At 43.4% G+C, this 17,357-nt stretch overlaps 1 protein-coding gene across 1 annotated transcript in view; it reads right to left on the bottom strand.

The window, feature by feature from the left end:
• Positions 1-17,126, bottom strand: part of Stxbp6 (syntaxin binding protein 6) — a 215,166-nt gene extending 198,040 nt beyond the window's left edge. The window contains exon 1 of the mRNA XM_005343814.2: positions 16,862-17,126. The gene's annotated coding sequence lies outside the window, so the exon portion shown is untranslated. The remainder of the gene's footprint in view (positions 1-16,861) is intronic.
• Positions 17,127-17,357: the final 231 nt, after the last annotated feature.

Here is a 17,357-nt window from a genome sequence, read left to right as displayed (position 1 = left end):
ATCTTAATCCCTTACCAGAGAAGTTTTTATAAATATGCACAAATCATATCTTAAAATCAAGGCAATTTAGATTAAAGATGTGGCAAAAGGAAGGGACAGCATGGGTTTTGCCTCACTCTTCAGGAGTCTACAGAGAACTCTGCAGGACTCTGAGTTCCCACTGAGCAGTCAAGAAATCAGATGGTTTCTCTTGCCCTAGGAGAAGTACTCCAACTAGGCTTTGGTCTCAGGAGTCCAGGAAGGGTGAAAGCCAGCCAAGGATAGTTAAGGCTATTCTCTTTTTCTGGTCCCTTCCTATGTCAAGGCAGCTGGCTGTCTATGAAAAAGAAACTATCCCATAACATAGTATTAAATTCTGTAAGTCCTTACTCCACACCAAAAACATTAACTCGTGCAATCTCAGGGAAGAGAAATGGATGACATGCTTTCAAGATCAGTAATGAAGAAACATTAAAGAATTCAGCAATACTCTTTCTCTATGGTCAGATTTTATATCTAGGTAGAAAAATACTATTGTCTACACAGAACATGGTTTCCAACTGTGACATTGTTTATGAGCCTGGCAGAAGTATTTTCTGAGTAGCATTTGCCAGTTTTGAACAGATACAGTCAAGTTTCCAGCCCAGCCAATCAGTTCTGACAGAACATGGAAAAGCCTTGAAGAACATATACAAACAAATATATATTTTTGAGAATACTTCATGGCCACAGTCACTGTGTCCTGAAGCCAGAATGTCAGGAAGATGCTTCTCAACACTCAACCCCAGCCTGTTCCTGAGACTATACAGGACAGGACAAGGACAGATTTCACTGTGACTAACTGGCTAAAAGGTATTTCCTTTCTCATTTGTCATAGGAGGAGCAATATTATGGTCTAGATTTCACTTGTCCCTCAATGGGCCAAACATGGTGACACATAGCAGTGATCCCAAGACTTGGGAAGCTGAGGTGGAGGTGGGGGACAGTGGGGTTAAACTTCTCCTGGGATACACGTCAAAACTCTTTCTTTTAAAACAAAGGAACAACATCAATAACAAAGGGGAAAAAAAAACACTTTTAAGAGTTTCCCAAAAGTTCACTTCATGCTACCTGAAGTAGTGTGGACTTCAGGAAGAAGGACCATTAGAAGGTCTTAGGTCACTAAGAGCAAGCCTTTGAAGGGGATACAGGAACCTTGAAATTTTCTCCTCTTTTTCTTCCTGGCTTCCTCTCCGCCATAATATTCTGCCATGCCATGAAACAGGCCCAGAACAAAGAGGCCACGTGACCATAGACTGCCATGAAGAGGGAAACTCAAGCTTGTCTTCTTCTAAGTTGCTGATCTCAGGCATTTTGTCACGGCAGTCAAAAGCTGACTAATGCAAGCAGGATGGGGAAAGGGAAGGGGAACACAGCTAGGCTCAACTCCTGAATCACGTTCTCTATCCCTAGACCTTCTCTAGGCGTGATCACCTCTGGTTGCTATTTCAACTACAGAAGTAATGAAGTGGAACACTCTTCTACTCTGTTAAGATACCTTGTGCTCAAAAAAACAAAAATTCTGTCACATGAACAGTGCCCTTCTTTAGCCACTAATGAAGGATCATCCACATTCACGAGAGATGGTATTTTGTTGGTTTCCAAAGTGCTAGAGATTGAACGTGGTGTTGTGTGTTGTACCAATGTACCATGGAGCTAAGCTAGAGTGAAGTCTATTGCTATTTCCCTAAATCACACTCATGCTCCAAGAGCATTTTAAAACCAAGGAAAACTATTCAAAAGAACACACAAAGTATTCTTTAGCAATATTATCCCATCTTCCAAAAAGTAATCTTATAAAATGAAAGCTCATACATAGATTAAATCTCTCATAACTTTATAACTGTCTAGGTTAGCTCTACCTCTTTGGGAGATTTTTCCATACAAAGGGGTTTTAGGATTCTACATACCCCTCCCTGCTCTCATCTCCCAGAGTATAAAGAGACATAACTAGGCACTGAACCTTCATGCTGAGGCTGTTCTCAGTAATTTTCCAGGCGGGCAAACTGAAAAGTAAGCAAGAAGCTTTAACAGGTACTTCACAGAATATATCCAACTGTTAATACGCACATAAAAATATGTCAAGCTTCAAACAGTAACACGAGAAACATAATTTAATGCCGTAATGATAAAGCCCTATACACACATCAGAATGACTAAAACCAAAATGACTTACCAAGCTAAATGCTGGTAAGATTATGGAATTCAAACTCAAATCTAATAAAAGCATAAATGAGTACAATAGAAAATTGTTCATGTCTTTCTTTATTAGAGTTTCTATTGCCATGACCAAACACCAGGATCAAAAGCAAGTTGGGGAGGAAAGGGCTTATTTGGCTTACACTTCCACACTGTAGTTCATCACTGAAAGAAGTCAGGGCAAAAACCTGGAGGCAGGACTACATACTGGCTTGCTCATTGTGGCTTGCTCAGCCTGCTTTTCCCAAGGAAGCCCTGACCACCACCTCATCAATCTCACAAAAAAAATTTTTTTTTAAAGGTCTCAAACAGATCTTATGGAGGTATTTTGTAAATTGAGGTTTCCTCATTTCAGATCACTCCATCTGGGGTCAATGTGACATAAAACTAGACATCACAATTGATCCCTTGTCAACTTAACATAGCTGTTAAGCTATAACCCTTTCTTGTTCTTCCTTAAGATTACACATTAATATAAATGGTCCAAATTTTAAAAGCCCCACAGTCTTAAATTCAAACACTTAAAAAATCAGTCTTCTTAAAATCACCAGACTCTTCTGAAACCCAAAGAGTAAGCCAGGTAATAGTGGCAAAGCATTTGCAGGGAAGGTAGAGTGTGAGTTTGAGGCTAGCCTGATCTACAGTGTGAGGTCCAGGCATCCAGGGCTAAACAAAGAAACCCTGTCTTGAGACATCCCATTCAGAGAGCGGGGGAGCAGTTAAATCCAAAGGCTTTTGAAACTCAACGTCTCAACTCTGAGCTCCTATAAAAACAAAAGAAATCAAATATTGTCTTACTTCCAGAGGGATGAATCAGGGTACAATCACAACATGGACAAAGCAAAACCAAATTCCAAAAGTATAAATAGCTCAATGTCTAATTATCTGGGATCCACTCAGGAACTTCTGGGATCCTCGAAACTGCTTGTCACTTCTGCCCTCTGCAGCACACACAGCTTGTCTTCTAGACTCCAACCGGCTCCACTCCACCATTGCCGCTGTTCTTTGTCATCATGCCATGGTACCGAATGCTGGAGTCTCTGCTGTATCTGGGATTCACTTTCCCCAATAGCCTCTCCAGGCCTCTCTTCAGAAGCTCCTGCCCTGTCACATGACAAGCCTTAGTTGCTTTCCATGACCTCCTGACACCTTCAAAACCCATACCCCATGGGTGAGTCTCATACTACCAAGTTTGGTTGTTAGAATGAGGTACGATCTTGGCCACTTCTGGAGCACAGCTTATGCATGCTAACCCTGAGGAAACACTTCCCAGGAGACTTCACCTCAGTGACGCTGGCCTCCTCTTAATCATCATGGAGTCTTTAGCCCCCACTGATTAGTATCCATTGTCCCAGCAAAGCACAAGATTTTCTTTAGCAGTTAATGCTTTTGACTCGTGTAAATCACAGCCAACTTTTCAGCTCTAGCTCACCAGACACAACAGATTCTTCACACAAAAGGTCCAGTAGGTTCTTTGCTTTCTTCCCTCTGAAACTTTACTGATGTGGGATGGCCTTCTGTATACTTCTGTATACGTGTTGCTTTTATTAGATAATTAATAAAGCTGTTTTGCCAATGGCTTAGCAGAATAAAGCCAGGCAGGAAATTCAAACAGAGATATATAGAGAGAGTAGGCAGAGTCAAGGAGACGTCACATAGCTGCCAAAGGAGAAGGACACACTGAACCCTTACCAGTAGGCCACAGCCTCGTGGTGATACACAGATTCATAGAAATGGGTTAATTTAAGATGTAAGAGTTAGTTAATAAGAAGCCTGAGCTAGCCGGGCGGTGGTGGCGCATGCCTTTAATCCCAGCACTCAGGAGGCAGAGGCAGGCGGATCTCTGTGAGTTTGAGACCAGACTGGTCTACAAGAGCCAGTTCCAAGACAGGCTCCAAAACCACAGAGAAACCCTGTCTAGAAAAACCAAAAAAAAAAAAAAAAGAAGAAGAAGAAGCCTGAGCTAACAGGACAAACAGTTTCTCTGTGATTATTCGGGTGTAGGCAAGTGGGGCAACTACATCTACATAAAGCTTGAGAAAGCTTGGGAAGGAATTCTAAACATAAAAGAACAGAGTTCAACACAGCTTCTTGGTTGCAGCATTTTTTCAGGTGGGCTCTGTTTGCTAGAGGCAAGCGTGTTTCTTTTAAGAGAAGACTTCCTGCTGGGTGGTGGTGGTGCATGCCTTTAATCCCAGCACTCAGGAGGCATAGGCAGGCGTATCTCTGTGAGTTCGAGGCCAGCCTGGTCTACAAGAGCTAGTTCCAGGACAGGAACCAAAAGCTACAGAGAAACCCTGTCTCGAAAAATCAAAAAAAAAAAAAAAAAAAAAAAAAAGAAGAAGACTTCCTGACTCAGCATTAGCAGCAAAAAAGTGTGTGGCTTCTCTAAGAAACAGCAGCTTCCAGGTTTGTGCTGGCATCATGAACTCTGGTTCTTTCAGGAGGTCCTGCACTTAAATGGGGTTTGTTAGCAGTGTGCTACTAGTTGCTTAATAGCAACACAGACAGCTACTTCCCTGGAGCTGAGGCAGTGATCACGGCTCACATAGGCGGTGAACATACCTCTACCATATTGGATGGGGTGGAACCAGCAGGCATGACTGTCGAGTTGGTCCAAGCCACACCTGATTAGCATTTTAAAAAAGGCACTTCAGGTCAGAAAATGATTACAGATAAGCAATAAAGATATATTCCTCTAAATGGGTTACAGTGTTAGATAAATGTACATGGGCTTAGGAGAGAGAGAAGAAAGAACACACACAGTAGTAAATTAAAAGAATAAAGAGAGGACAAAAGAAATAAGCCACGTACACAGAGAGTCTGGATTATGCAAATTATTGCACTTTCTTTGAATTTTTTTGACTGCAGTGAGACATTTGTTTCTGGGGGATGCTAAGCTAAACCAACATAAAAGTATCTTGACTTCAAAATTTGACTCTAAGGATATGTTACTTTGGAAAAGGGGTTTTGCTTTTGTTTCCACAGAAGATGAGAACCTGTGGAGTTCTTCAAGGCTAATATGATTTGATGAAACAAGACTCCCCAAATGATCCACGAACCCTAAAACAATTTGTCCAACAAATAACAGGAAGCGATTTGGAGAAAACTCCGCCAAAATTCCAAAATTGATTGTTTATAAATGTTTATTTTCATTGATTAAAAGTGATTAATGATCACAGTCAATTTCAAAAAAGGGGGAAGGATATGAAGTAGAGATGAATTCTTTGCATTGGTATGGATCTTAATACATATTTGAGGTTGATTTTGTTATACTATGTACACTATTTCTGCTCTTGTTTAAGGTACTGTGTACAGCTAATTTAAAAATGTAATATGTAAGAAATACAGATTAATAGTCATCTATAATGTAGTTATGTTTGTTAGGTTTTCTAGATGAACAGAGATATATTTCAAATGAGTATTCTTCAAATGTTTCAAAGACCTACAGAACATAGCATTTAAAATGTTTTAAGAACTTAGACTTTTACTGACAGTGAGACATGTCTGCTTCTGGCAGCACCAATTGCTTCAGAGACATTGATGGACACTGAAGAAATTCATTATGGAATGTGCATTCAATGTGACAAGGCTATCCATGTGGACAAGAAACTGCTCTTACATGGAAAGCTTAATGGTATGCTATATGAACTGGACATGCAGAACCACAGAAAAGTTTAGCAAGACTACCAAAATTTTCAAAAAAAAAAAAAATAGAATGGTCCTCCAGGATTCCTGCTTCACAGAGGAAACTGCCAGACATTCTGCAGGGCACAGCAAAAACCAACTGATGAACTTTGCCATCACAAGGCAGAACATATCTTCAAATTTCCTGCTTCATGGAAAAGTCTGCTAGATACTATGGGCCTGTAGGCTGAAGATGGATGCATCAACATTACTGAAGAACTCTGGGTGACTGGCCAGGCAGCAAAATGTCTCTGTCAATTCTAGAACTTTGGAAGTTGCTTACAATGCACTTCCTGTTCCTTAGGTAATATTATATCCTTCTGTGGTATTTGAAGTGTTGAAGACAGATAGTTACAGTTATAGTTTTCCTTAGTTACGATAAAGGATAAATTAGATATAAAACTTTAGACTTACAAAGATAGGATAAATGATAGAGTATTTTCCTTAATTTGCCAAATGTAAATGGACTAAATAGTGTAACTATAATTCTTGCTTGATAACTATTTTATTATAGGTAATTTTACTATGTTAAAGTTAAAACTTTCCTTTTTGTTTAGACAGAAGAGGGAGATTACGTGGGATGTCCTTCTGTGTTGCTTTCATTGGGTAATAAATAAAGCTGTTTTGGCCAATGGCTTAGCAGAGAAAACCCAGGTGGGAAATCCAAACAGAGATAGAGAAAGAGTAGGTGGAGTCATAAGACACAATGTAGCTACCTAAAAAGAAGAACACACTGTTTTCTTACCAGTAGATCACAGCAGATTAATTGAAATGAGTTAATTTAAGATGTAAGAGTTAGTTAATAAGAAGCCTGAGCTAACAGGACAAACAGTGTTATAATTAATATAGCTTCTGTGTGATTATTCGGATCTGGGCAGCTGGGAAATGAACAAGCAGTCTCTGTTTACACTTTACAACCGAGACCTTCATTGTCTGAACTGCTCTCAACATTCTTATCTTCCAAGTTTCTACAGAACAGCTGACTGAGCTCTCAACACTCAATAGTTCTTTAGCCCAAAGTGCTAAAGTCCTTCCACAATCTTTCCAAAAACAAGTCTGTCACAGGAGTACCCAACTATCCTGGTACTAACTTGTCTTAGTAAAAGTTTCTATTACTGTGATGAAATACCATGACCGAAAGCAAGAAGGAAAGGGTTTGTTTGTGTTATACTTCCACATGGGAGTTTATTATTTGTTGGAAGTCAGGACAGGAACTCAACAGGACAGGAACCTGGAGGCAGAAACTGATGCAGAGGCTCATAAAGGTGTGCTACTCATTGGCTTACTTGTCATGGCTAGCTCAGCCTGTTTTCTTATAGAACCCAGGACCACCAGCCAAGTAACAGTTACAACCCACAATGGGAAGGGGCCTCCCCTATCAATCACTAATTAAGAAAATGCCCTACATCTGGATTTTATGGAGGCATTTTCTCAATTGAGGCTCCCTCCTTTTAGATAACTGCACTGTGCAACAAGTTGACATAGAACTAGCTAGCATAACTCTTTAGGACTCAGCAATCATATACACACACTCAACCGGCAATGCAAACCATAGTCACCCAGAAAGATGAACACAAACATTCACATCAGCAGTATTCTTACTAGGGTTGAAAACCATTCAAATCTGTCATATGTAGTTACTGCATATCTATGCACAGGAATATTATCTACCATTGAAAATGAATAAGCTACTGTGATACACACAGCATAGATTAATCTCACAAACAAAAACAGGGGGCCAGAAGTCATACTTTCAAACTCCTAGAAGTATGGGATAGAACAGTGGTTACAAAGGGATAATGGACATGAAAAATGTTGGTCAAAGGATACAAAATTTCAGTTAGGAGACATAAATTTAAGAGATTCACTGAACAAAATGACAGTCATCAACACCAGTGTGTTGTGTACTTGAAAACTGTGTGAGAGCTTTCAATTGTCTGACACAAATAAACAGGAAGTAACGCATTGTGAGCTTGACTTAGTTATTTTACAATGCACACCCATATCAAAACATGTCGTATACAACAGACACATATGATTCCACTTGTCTATTAAAATAAATGCAAAACAAAAGGCATAGAATATAAAAGTGCTACATATTTCTATAAACTTCTAAGTGCTAGCTGTGAGTTTTAAGGGGATCAATTGTAAAGTACTCAAAACCGTGGCGTATATAATCTGTAGGCAAGAGTTACATAAGAAAAAACACTGGCAGAATCATTAATAGACTAGACAGTGACAAGGAATCCCAGAGGAAGCAGCTGTCTAGTTCCACACACTACTGTTTCTTTGCTGTCTACCAGATGTGCATACTATCTGCAGGGATGCAAACAAACTACATGTCAAGATCCCTATTCTTGCTTCTGAAGGATTTAAGTTCCGTGGGGCCAGAGAGCAAAGACAGTTCCCAAAAAAGGCATCTGAGTTTAGAATTCACAGTTCATCTTTTACCAAAATTAAATACAAGATAAACCACTGTGTAACTGGCAATATGAGAAAGGGATCTGACAGTATCGTTTTGCACTTACCAGAAGAAAATGGGGATAAAGATGCTCATTCCTAGCACTGAGCTCCTTCCACAAGCACAACATCCTAGCATCAAAATAGAGGTTTGCTTGGTTTTGTAATTACTGTTATAGTTGTCTACAGATTTAATTTTAAAGGACTGACTTCAGGAACACCCAGCTTTACACCCCTCAACAGTAGGACAGCTTTCTCGCTGCTATTTAATGATAGGGTAGATTAAACTCATCAAGAACAATACTGACTTCACAATCACCAGGAACTATGAGCTTTCACCTTAGGTTATGTGAGGCAACACCTTTCAAGGCAGTCTAAAACAAAAACAAAAAAGCCTCAATGATTTGTGCCCTGCCAGACAAAACATTGATACTGAAAGCTACAGAAAATAACTAGATCACACACATCACGAGCCCCAGAAATCAGGCACTTCCCACTTTCAAGAGCCAAACCAGAGTGTGGGACAGGGTCTCATGGGATCCATTTGTCACCCTTACAAAAGCAGTGACCCTCAGACTGTGACAACTGGAAACTGTTTAGATATACTGGATTTGTTTGTCTTAAAGATCGTACTTCTATCTTGTTTCCCAAAAGAAAGCAAGCAAGCTCTATAAATTGAAAAATAAACAAGATTTCCTATTCGCTTCTATTGCACATAGTGAAGGTGACGGAAGCAGAACAAAAGTCCACAATCACCAACTCACATGGTAACTGTTGGGTAAACCCTGTGTGGACAGCCAGAAGAGACTATTTCTAGTCAATTAACCATACAGGACACTGAGACTCCACACAGCTCCCAGTACAGATGCCAGCTACAACTGTGGTGACGGCTTTAGTCCTGGATTTCTCTTCAGTGGTTCCCTACTAACCTAATTCCACCTAACCACCCACGGTGAACAGACTCAGAGAAGGCAGCGAAGCAGCCAGGCTTTCCAAAGGTCACCAGGAAGCAAATATTTGCCATCTTAACTGTAGAAACATCTTCTGGGGCTGCACACCTGTGTGCATCTGCTCCCTTCATTTGCCTCCCTTGAATTAGAGATTAATATCAGTAAGAAAGGCAGAAGCCAACAAGACAAGGATGGGCGGATCTGCACTTTATCAAGGAACGGTGGCACTGACTGACAGCTCGGTCAGTGATGGCCTTCTGGTCAGCAAAAGACGACCCACAAAAGCCGACTAGAGACTGATCCCCATAACTTAAAATGACCCAGACTCAGCTGAGAGTGACACAGAAACCTCACCCAAAGTATGGTAATGTAAACAGAAAATTATTCCCTGAGGACTGAGATTAAATCTCATATACCAATCCCAATACCAACCCATGCACACACAACTCGTTCTTTCATATATATATATATATATGATATATATATGATATATATATATATATATATATATATATATATATCAATCAGTTGGCTGAGCAGGAGTCAGCATTCAAGCATTTTATATATATAGTTTGTTTTGTTTGGTCTTAGCTTTCACCATTGAATTCCTGGCCCTTGGAGAAAGGAAAAGGCAAACAGCATTGCTAATCTGAGACATTATGCTAAGCACATTTTTGTGAGTTCTGTCTTACCGTGATGTGGAAAGAAAACTGGCCCACATGGTAATTAACTTGCCAAGGTCCCATAGACACAGGGCAGAGCTGTGATTCACAGTCAGTTCCACCCCATCCCAAAGCTGCCTTCTCTGCACAGTATCAGCTTCACTTTAAGTGTGACACATGGGGAAACAGCATCTGTGTGAACTCCAGGTTGGACAGAACTGCAGAATCTCAAGCGTCATAGCAGTTGGCTGAGCGGGAGGCAGCATTCAAACATGATCCCCTGGCACTTCCAGCGTTCTGCTGAGCACTCCTCCACCAAGCCAGGAAAGGGAAGAGTGTCTCGGCCCACAGGACAACTGCCTCAGCCCCAGTGGTGTTAAACATACTTAGAGCTTCATAACTCTTGGCTCAGACACACTGATGCTCACACACTAGGATTTAGCCCATGGAAATCTGAATACAGTTTGATTTAAAACGAGGAGGGAGATCTTGACGGAATTCCAGGAACCCATACATGACATAAATGTCTACCACAGTCAAATCTGAAGGGAGACGCTACATATGAGCTGCCAGATCATTAGAACCTCTGCTGGCTGAGGATCAGGGAGCCCAAATATGGAATTTGTCTCAAAAGGGGAGTCTAGAAACAGGAGAGGATGGGAAGACAACAGGCATTCACCAGGGACCCAGGGGTGAAGGAGTAAAATCCTTTCAATATGGGGGAGGGGAGTTTACTGAAAGTTCACAGAGGACCTTAGAGGCCCCACAGATATGGAAAAATAAGTAAGCCAGATGGTTTTCCAGTAGCAGAAGCTGATGTGTAAGCCCCTTTTAAAACTCTCAGGCCACCACACATTTTTTCCTATTCTTTAAATTCATACACCACAAAATTACGCTTTTAAAGTATGCAACTCAATAGTTACCAAAAATTATGTAACCATCACCGTCTAATTCCAAAACATTACATCACCCCCAAAAGAAAAACCCCAAGCTCACCAGAGTCACTTCCTGTTTCACACTCATTTCGAACACCCTGGGCTTTCTCTTCTGGGCAGTTCAGAAGGAATTCTGGGGCCCGCTCTTCTTCACAGAGTAGGCTCAAGGCTCAGCAATGTTGTAGTGTGAATCCAAACTTCATTCCTCTTCACAGAAAGACTGTTTGCGATTGTAGGGACATACTTTGTCTTGTTCGTTTGCTGGTTGATGGAGGAAGGTTCTTACCATCTTTGAGCTCTATGACTAATGATGCTATAAATATTCACTCCTAAGAGTTTATCTTCACATGCTTGCACTTCCTTTGGGAATAGTCTTAGGAGTTGAGGGGGGGCTTCTTTTCGTAGACCATGTTTTACATTTTGAAGGGCCATCCAGCTGTTTTCCAAACTGCCTGCACAGTTCACATTCCACCAATACTCTTCGAGAAGGCCCAATTACTCCCTGTGTCTTCGGCTCACAGTCACTCTGATAGATGGGAGGTGTCTCCTTGTGGTTTTGATTTACATTTCCTTGCTGACTAATGGCACTGAGCAAATTTTCACAGTCCTCTTTAAAGGAATAGCTATGCAAATTTCTATCTACTTTCAAATTGGGTAATTTGCCTCTTTATTGTTGAATGGTGAGAGTTCTTTCTTGCTATTTTTGAAACTCTAGGGAGAAACTCTCTTCCTGGAAAGTCCTTCTCATTACCCAGCATTCTTCCATGGAGCTGCCATAAGAGTTCCACTGTGCAAGGACGATGGTGTATCATCAACTCAACTCTCCCTCCCTGAGCCAGTCCTCCCCCTTTGCAATCAATCCCCTTCTACTGCCCACAAGCATCTCTCCTACCATCATCAGAACCTACCTGTAACCTTAGTGAATTTCCAGAATCTAGAAAGCACAGAACGTATGTTTTGGACCACCACTACAGGATCTCTAAGACTCATGCTGAGCAAGGCACCATTTCTTGTTTTGTGCTCCTTGACCGTCATCCACACAGACACAACTGCTTGTCCCCATGGTCCTACTGCATCATACCACCAACCCAAAATGTCCTGCGTGTGCAGAAGAGTAGGGTTCCCTATTCACACTACCACACCTCTGCCCCTTTCTGGAGATTTTCTTAGCTACCATGGCTTAAAACTCTCCCTCTGCAGTACACGCCAGTCATCCCTTACAGAATTCATTAATCAACCAATATCCAGAAAATGACCCTAACATTTTAGGAATATAGTAGGTGAGGCCACTTCATCCGTACTAGTATTAGAGAGCATATTGGAATTGTTAGTACATCCTAATTTAGTGGAACATCCCCTGTGATTCATAAACAAACTCAATAATGCTTTGTGATGTGGGAAATCCTGACCAGAATGACTATGAGGGAGTATCTGTTGACAGCATTCAATGGGGTACCCCTCAGTTTTTTTTGATATGACACTGCACATGCTGAGCGTCTCTGTATGAGAGGAAAATAATAGGTAGGGTTCCCCAAACTGATATGTGCTCTAGAAGAACACACCTATTAACGTCCACCCCAACAGCATCCTTCCAACACACTCAGAACTGCTGAGCTAATCCAATTATTGCACAATTCTATCAGCGGGACAGCACTGAGGAGAAAACACTCTTTATATGAAGACAACAAAGTCTATTTGCTTTGTTTTCTAATGTCATCTGCTGGTAGACACTCTTAGCATGTTACCAAAAAGAATACACATGGACGCATAATGTGTAAAAGCTGTCTGCTTTTTAAAGAATTTTTGAAATGAAGAACAAATAACAAACAAATGTATTTTAGAACTGAGCTAAAGTTCAGAGTTCCAGGGACTTTTTTTTGTTTAAAGCGTTCTCAGGAAGGCTCAGAATGGTGCTGGGTTTTGACTCCCTGTGACCCATCACCACAGTGACAACCAAGGAGAAATGAAATATGATAATGATTGTAGCACAATAGACGTATTAAGAGAACAAAGACACCAGGGAGTTCCTGCTGAGAAAAGTCAACAACAGTGTCAAGAAAAGGACTACTCACACTCCTGAAAGAAAACAATCAGAATAGCAGCAAAAGTAAGCACACCACCCAAAATACACACATCAAGTTATGGGGAGGAGGGTTGAAGCTGGAGCATGGCTCCTGCTAGAACCACTGAATCTTAAGACTGGCAACTGCTCCTTCTCTAGGTGCTGATTGCAGTCAGGAAGGCAGGCTCGGGCCTTCATTTTTATCTACTAAAACATTAAGAGGCACACTTGAGTTTTTGAATAGGCTTCTGATCTACTGATAAGTTTCCCCACTGTTAATCATTTTAATGCTAAAACAAAGCACAAATGGAAAGCTAAGATAAAGCTGAGGGCGGGCTGGCCGGGATTCCATTTGGCCTGGCAACATAAGTAGTAGTGAAAGTGCTAACTGATCTCACATGCCCAGATTTGGGTGCTGTATTATATAAACTTCATTTCTTCCCCAGAAACCGTCCTGCCTCAAGGAGGCTCCTGGTGACTCTCTAATGCAAAGTAGTTAAAAATGCAGACACAATCTATCTAGGTCATAGCAAGTCATTGCAAGTCATAGTAAGATCTCCCTGCACAGGACCATCCACAGTGTGGGAGACAAGGAAAAATGCTTTGGATTGGTTGAGTCTAAACAATGGCAAAAAGATAATTCACTCTGGCACCCTGCTGATAATGCACAGCAGCCTCTGAAAGCTGTAGGTCACTCCAAGGCCATCATCTTTCAGAAAGCATGGAAGATCTTGACTAAGTCTGATCACCATGGGTCAACTGGCACGGGGTCCACTTCCCACTTCTAGAAGGCCTGAGCAAGCTGTGTGTTCAGAGAAAGCATCAGTAAAACTTCTTTTTAAATGTGCATTCTGGTCATTTTAGCTGTCCCTTAAACCACATCATTCCAGCCATCAATGCTGTGTGCAAACTAAATGTCAAGAGCCTCAAAAAGAGAATACTTGTTGGACTTAACCTGTTGTGCTACGTTGCTTTCTGTTGCTGTAGGAAATGTCATGACCAAAAGCAACTTGGGGAAGAAAGGGTTCATTTGGTTTAAGTGTCCCAATCACAGTTCATCGCTGAAGGAGGTCTAGGCAGGAATTCAAGCAGGAACATAGGCAGGAACCTTGGAGGAACACTGCTTACTGGCTTGCTACCATATCTTGCTCAACTTGCTTAAAGAACCCAGGAACACTATTCAGGGTGCTACCACACACACTGGACTTGAGCCTCCCACATCGATTATAAGCAAAAGACTGTCCCAGAGATTTGTATACATATAAGGATCACCAATCTCTCTCTACCAAAGCATGATCACCATGTCTACCAAAAGGGGCAATCTTATCTTTTTGTAAAATCGTTCATCCGAAAAGCGACTAGAATCAGTAAAATGAGGAAGGGAAGCTGGCACGTGTCCTGGAGTTCAAAATGCTTACAGCAATTAAGAAACCCTGCTTCTACTATGAAGAACTAAAATCCTGACAATTTGCAACAGCCCTCATCTCTTTCTCCTCCTATACAAATATGTGATTCTATAGACATGGAAACAGCCCAGCACCACCTGAGACTAGTTAAAAACACAAACTGCTGTACCTCTGTTCTAAACCTAGAGACTGAAAGTGGAAACCAGCAATCTACGGGTTAGCAAGGCCTAATGCTCATATTTGGAAAGCTCTGCTCTCGGCTCAGGGTGTGTTTCTAGGGAAGCTCAGGGCCCTCATTAAATCCCTGTTAACTGGATGGCATGCAGTATCTCCTGTCCTTGCCACTTAAATTGGTGTTTAATCTCACAGACTGTTTTTACCAAAGACAGGTTGAATCCTTAGTTCAAGGTCACTATGAGGAGAGAGCTCTAAGGCAGGACTTGCTGATTTCCTCACCAGCCTCGAATCACAAAGGAAAGAAAGCCTTGCTGACACAGACAATTCTGGGGCCCCAGGCCTGTGAGCAGTGTTAGCACAGGCCCCAGGGTCTCCACCATTATACCACACTGCCTCCCTCAGACAGAAAAGAGGGATTTCCAACCCATAGACCCAAGAGAAGCTGGGCAAGGTGTGTAAATCGCTGTTTCCACAGATCTCAGCAGCTAAACCTCGTAGTGAAGACTACATAGCAGGAGGAAACTTGGCTCTGTCATCATCAAGAATAAACAGACTTTTTTAAACCTGGGTACAGTACTGAGCAACAATACGGAAGGCGCAGACACCGCCTTGTGTTTCCTTAGCTCTCTCCATTTCCAAGGCACCATTAAAGGCTCACAACTGCCACAAAAAGCAATGGTGTCACCACCATCTCCTATTTGTTACAAAGACAAAATGAGAAAAGCCCTGAAGTTCAGAGTGGCATTAGCTTGCCCACCAGGCCTGGCATCGGGGAAATCTGGGGCTCCGCTCTGTCTGTCTGTCTGTCTGTCTGTCTGTCTGTCTGTCTGACTGTAGAACCTGTGTGGCATAGCCCCACCAATGGAATCCGGACATCTGGAAATTCTTCCTAAATGTGCACTCCCCAAGGGAGAACCCAAGAGAAAAGCGTACAGCACAAACAGTGAGGTCCTAAAACACTAACCCTTCCCCACAGGGCCTCTTTAAACACTTCACACACCAACCAGCCAAGGTGCTCAGCCAAAAGCGAGGAAAGGAAGAAGAGAAAATCAAAAAGGGAAGGAAGAAAGAGAGAGAGAGAGAGAGGCTTATTTCTAGCCTGCATAATCATTCCGGGCTTCCTCCCATAGCAGCCTCCTAGTCAAGGCAAACAACCACTCAGAGCCCAGGCTGAAGCTCCTCTGCACACTTCAACCCCGCTCCTCCACCTTCCCCAACACCCCACCCTGTTATGACAACTCCGCTCTGACCGGTGTGTAGGCAAAACCCTAAAACTCAAAACAAAAAGTGAAAAAAGTGGACCCAGGACGAACGAACACAGACATCCTCCACATACTTGCACTATGCTGCAGCCAGGCTCAGACCCTTGAGTCTCCCCAAAGACCTTAGGAGCCCATGTAATGAAGCAGACAGCCCTCTGCCCCGGCTTTGCTCCTTCCCACAAAGTCCGGGTGGAAGAATGCGAGAAAGAGGAGAGGGTTGCTGTGAAGTCCAAGGCAAACAAGCTCCCATGCACTCTTCCTGAAGAATTGGGCACCATTCTAAACTCTCTAGCCGATCTTTGGGTCCTGGGGTCTGTAACGATGTAAACCTGCGAAAAGTCGGGGGGCAGGGGGAAGCAAGCTAACATCTACCCCGGACCTGCCACATGCCTGAGCCGGATTCAGGAGCGCTCTAAAAAACAAAAAAACAAAACAAAACAAACAAACAAAAAAAAAAAACCGGGGATCAGAGGAGGCCTTGACCTAGCCCCCTGACCATTTCTTAGGTTAGGCACAAGAGCAAAAAAGATATGGGGGCCAGAAGCCTGTCCCGCAAGAAGTATCTGCCTCAGTTTTGGCAGCAACGATCTTCCTAGAAGACAGCAGGATTCATAGATTGGGGTGATTTGCTGATTTCAGCTGAGAGAGCTCTGACTAGGGGTGCAGCGACCCACAGAGTTCTCCATAACCGGAGCCTCCAGGCGGCACCCTTGGGGGCCATTCTGTCGAGCCTGCCTTGCAACCCTAAGGGCTCCGCTCTGCCACCAACTTTCTCACAGGAAACTGTCCTCTAGGCTAAGACCAATATTTCTTGCATTCCAGGTCCCGGGTTCGGGGAGAATCAGCGAGCCAGATCCCTTTGCGCGCACAAAGCAGCTGCGCCAGGCGTGCAGCCCCCTCTTTCCGCCGCCCTCCAACTTGCTCGCGCCACTCTCCGCGCGCCTACCCTCTGCGCCTGCCCCTCGGCGCGCATCCCAGCCGGCAGCTACCGTAGCTGCCACCGTACGCCGGGTGGCCTGGCCTCCCCGCGTCCCCGGGCTTACCGTGCAGCCCGGCTAGTGCTCGGGCGGTGCCTAGTGCGCGGCACGCGTCCCAACCGGAGACACTGCTCCCCCGCGACTGCCCCGCGCGGAGACCTGGCCTGAGGACCAGGCTGGCCCGGCTCGACTGCTGGCTGCTCGTTGCTTGCCGCTCCCGCGCGGGCTCCAGCTGCCGCGCGGCGAGGAGGGAGGGGTCGGGGAAACTCCTGGCAACTCCAAGTCCCGGCACCGGAGCTCCAGCTGCAGCCTCGCGCCAGCCCGCTGCCGCGAGTGCGAGCTAGCGAAGCCAACCTGCCCCCGCCGCTGCCTATGAGCATGCCCAGTGCGGCCGTGGGCGAGCCAGAGCGCCCTGGCCCGGGGCAAAGATCGGTGGCAGAGGGCTCGGGGAAGGGCCTCAGGCTTGGAGCCCAGGGGACAAGTGGAGGAAGGCCCGGGGGCGCGGGTCAGGGAGAGCAAGGCAGTGAGATTCGCAGGGTTGTGAGAAGTTTGTGGGCTGGAA

Source organism: Microtus ochrogaster, chromosome 1 (assembly GCF_000317375.1).
Source record: "Microtus ochrogaster isolate Prairie Vole_2 chromosome 1, MicOch1.0, whole genome shotgun sequence".
Classification (NCBI taxonomy): Eukaryota; Metazoa; Chordata; class Mammalia; order Rodentia; family Cricetidae; genus Microtus; species Microtus ochrogaster.
The sequence above is the reverse complement of the archived record's forward strand: the minus strand, read 5'-3'. Positions and strand labels throughout refer to the sequence as shown.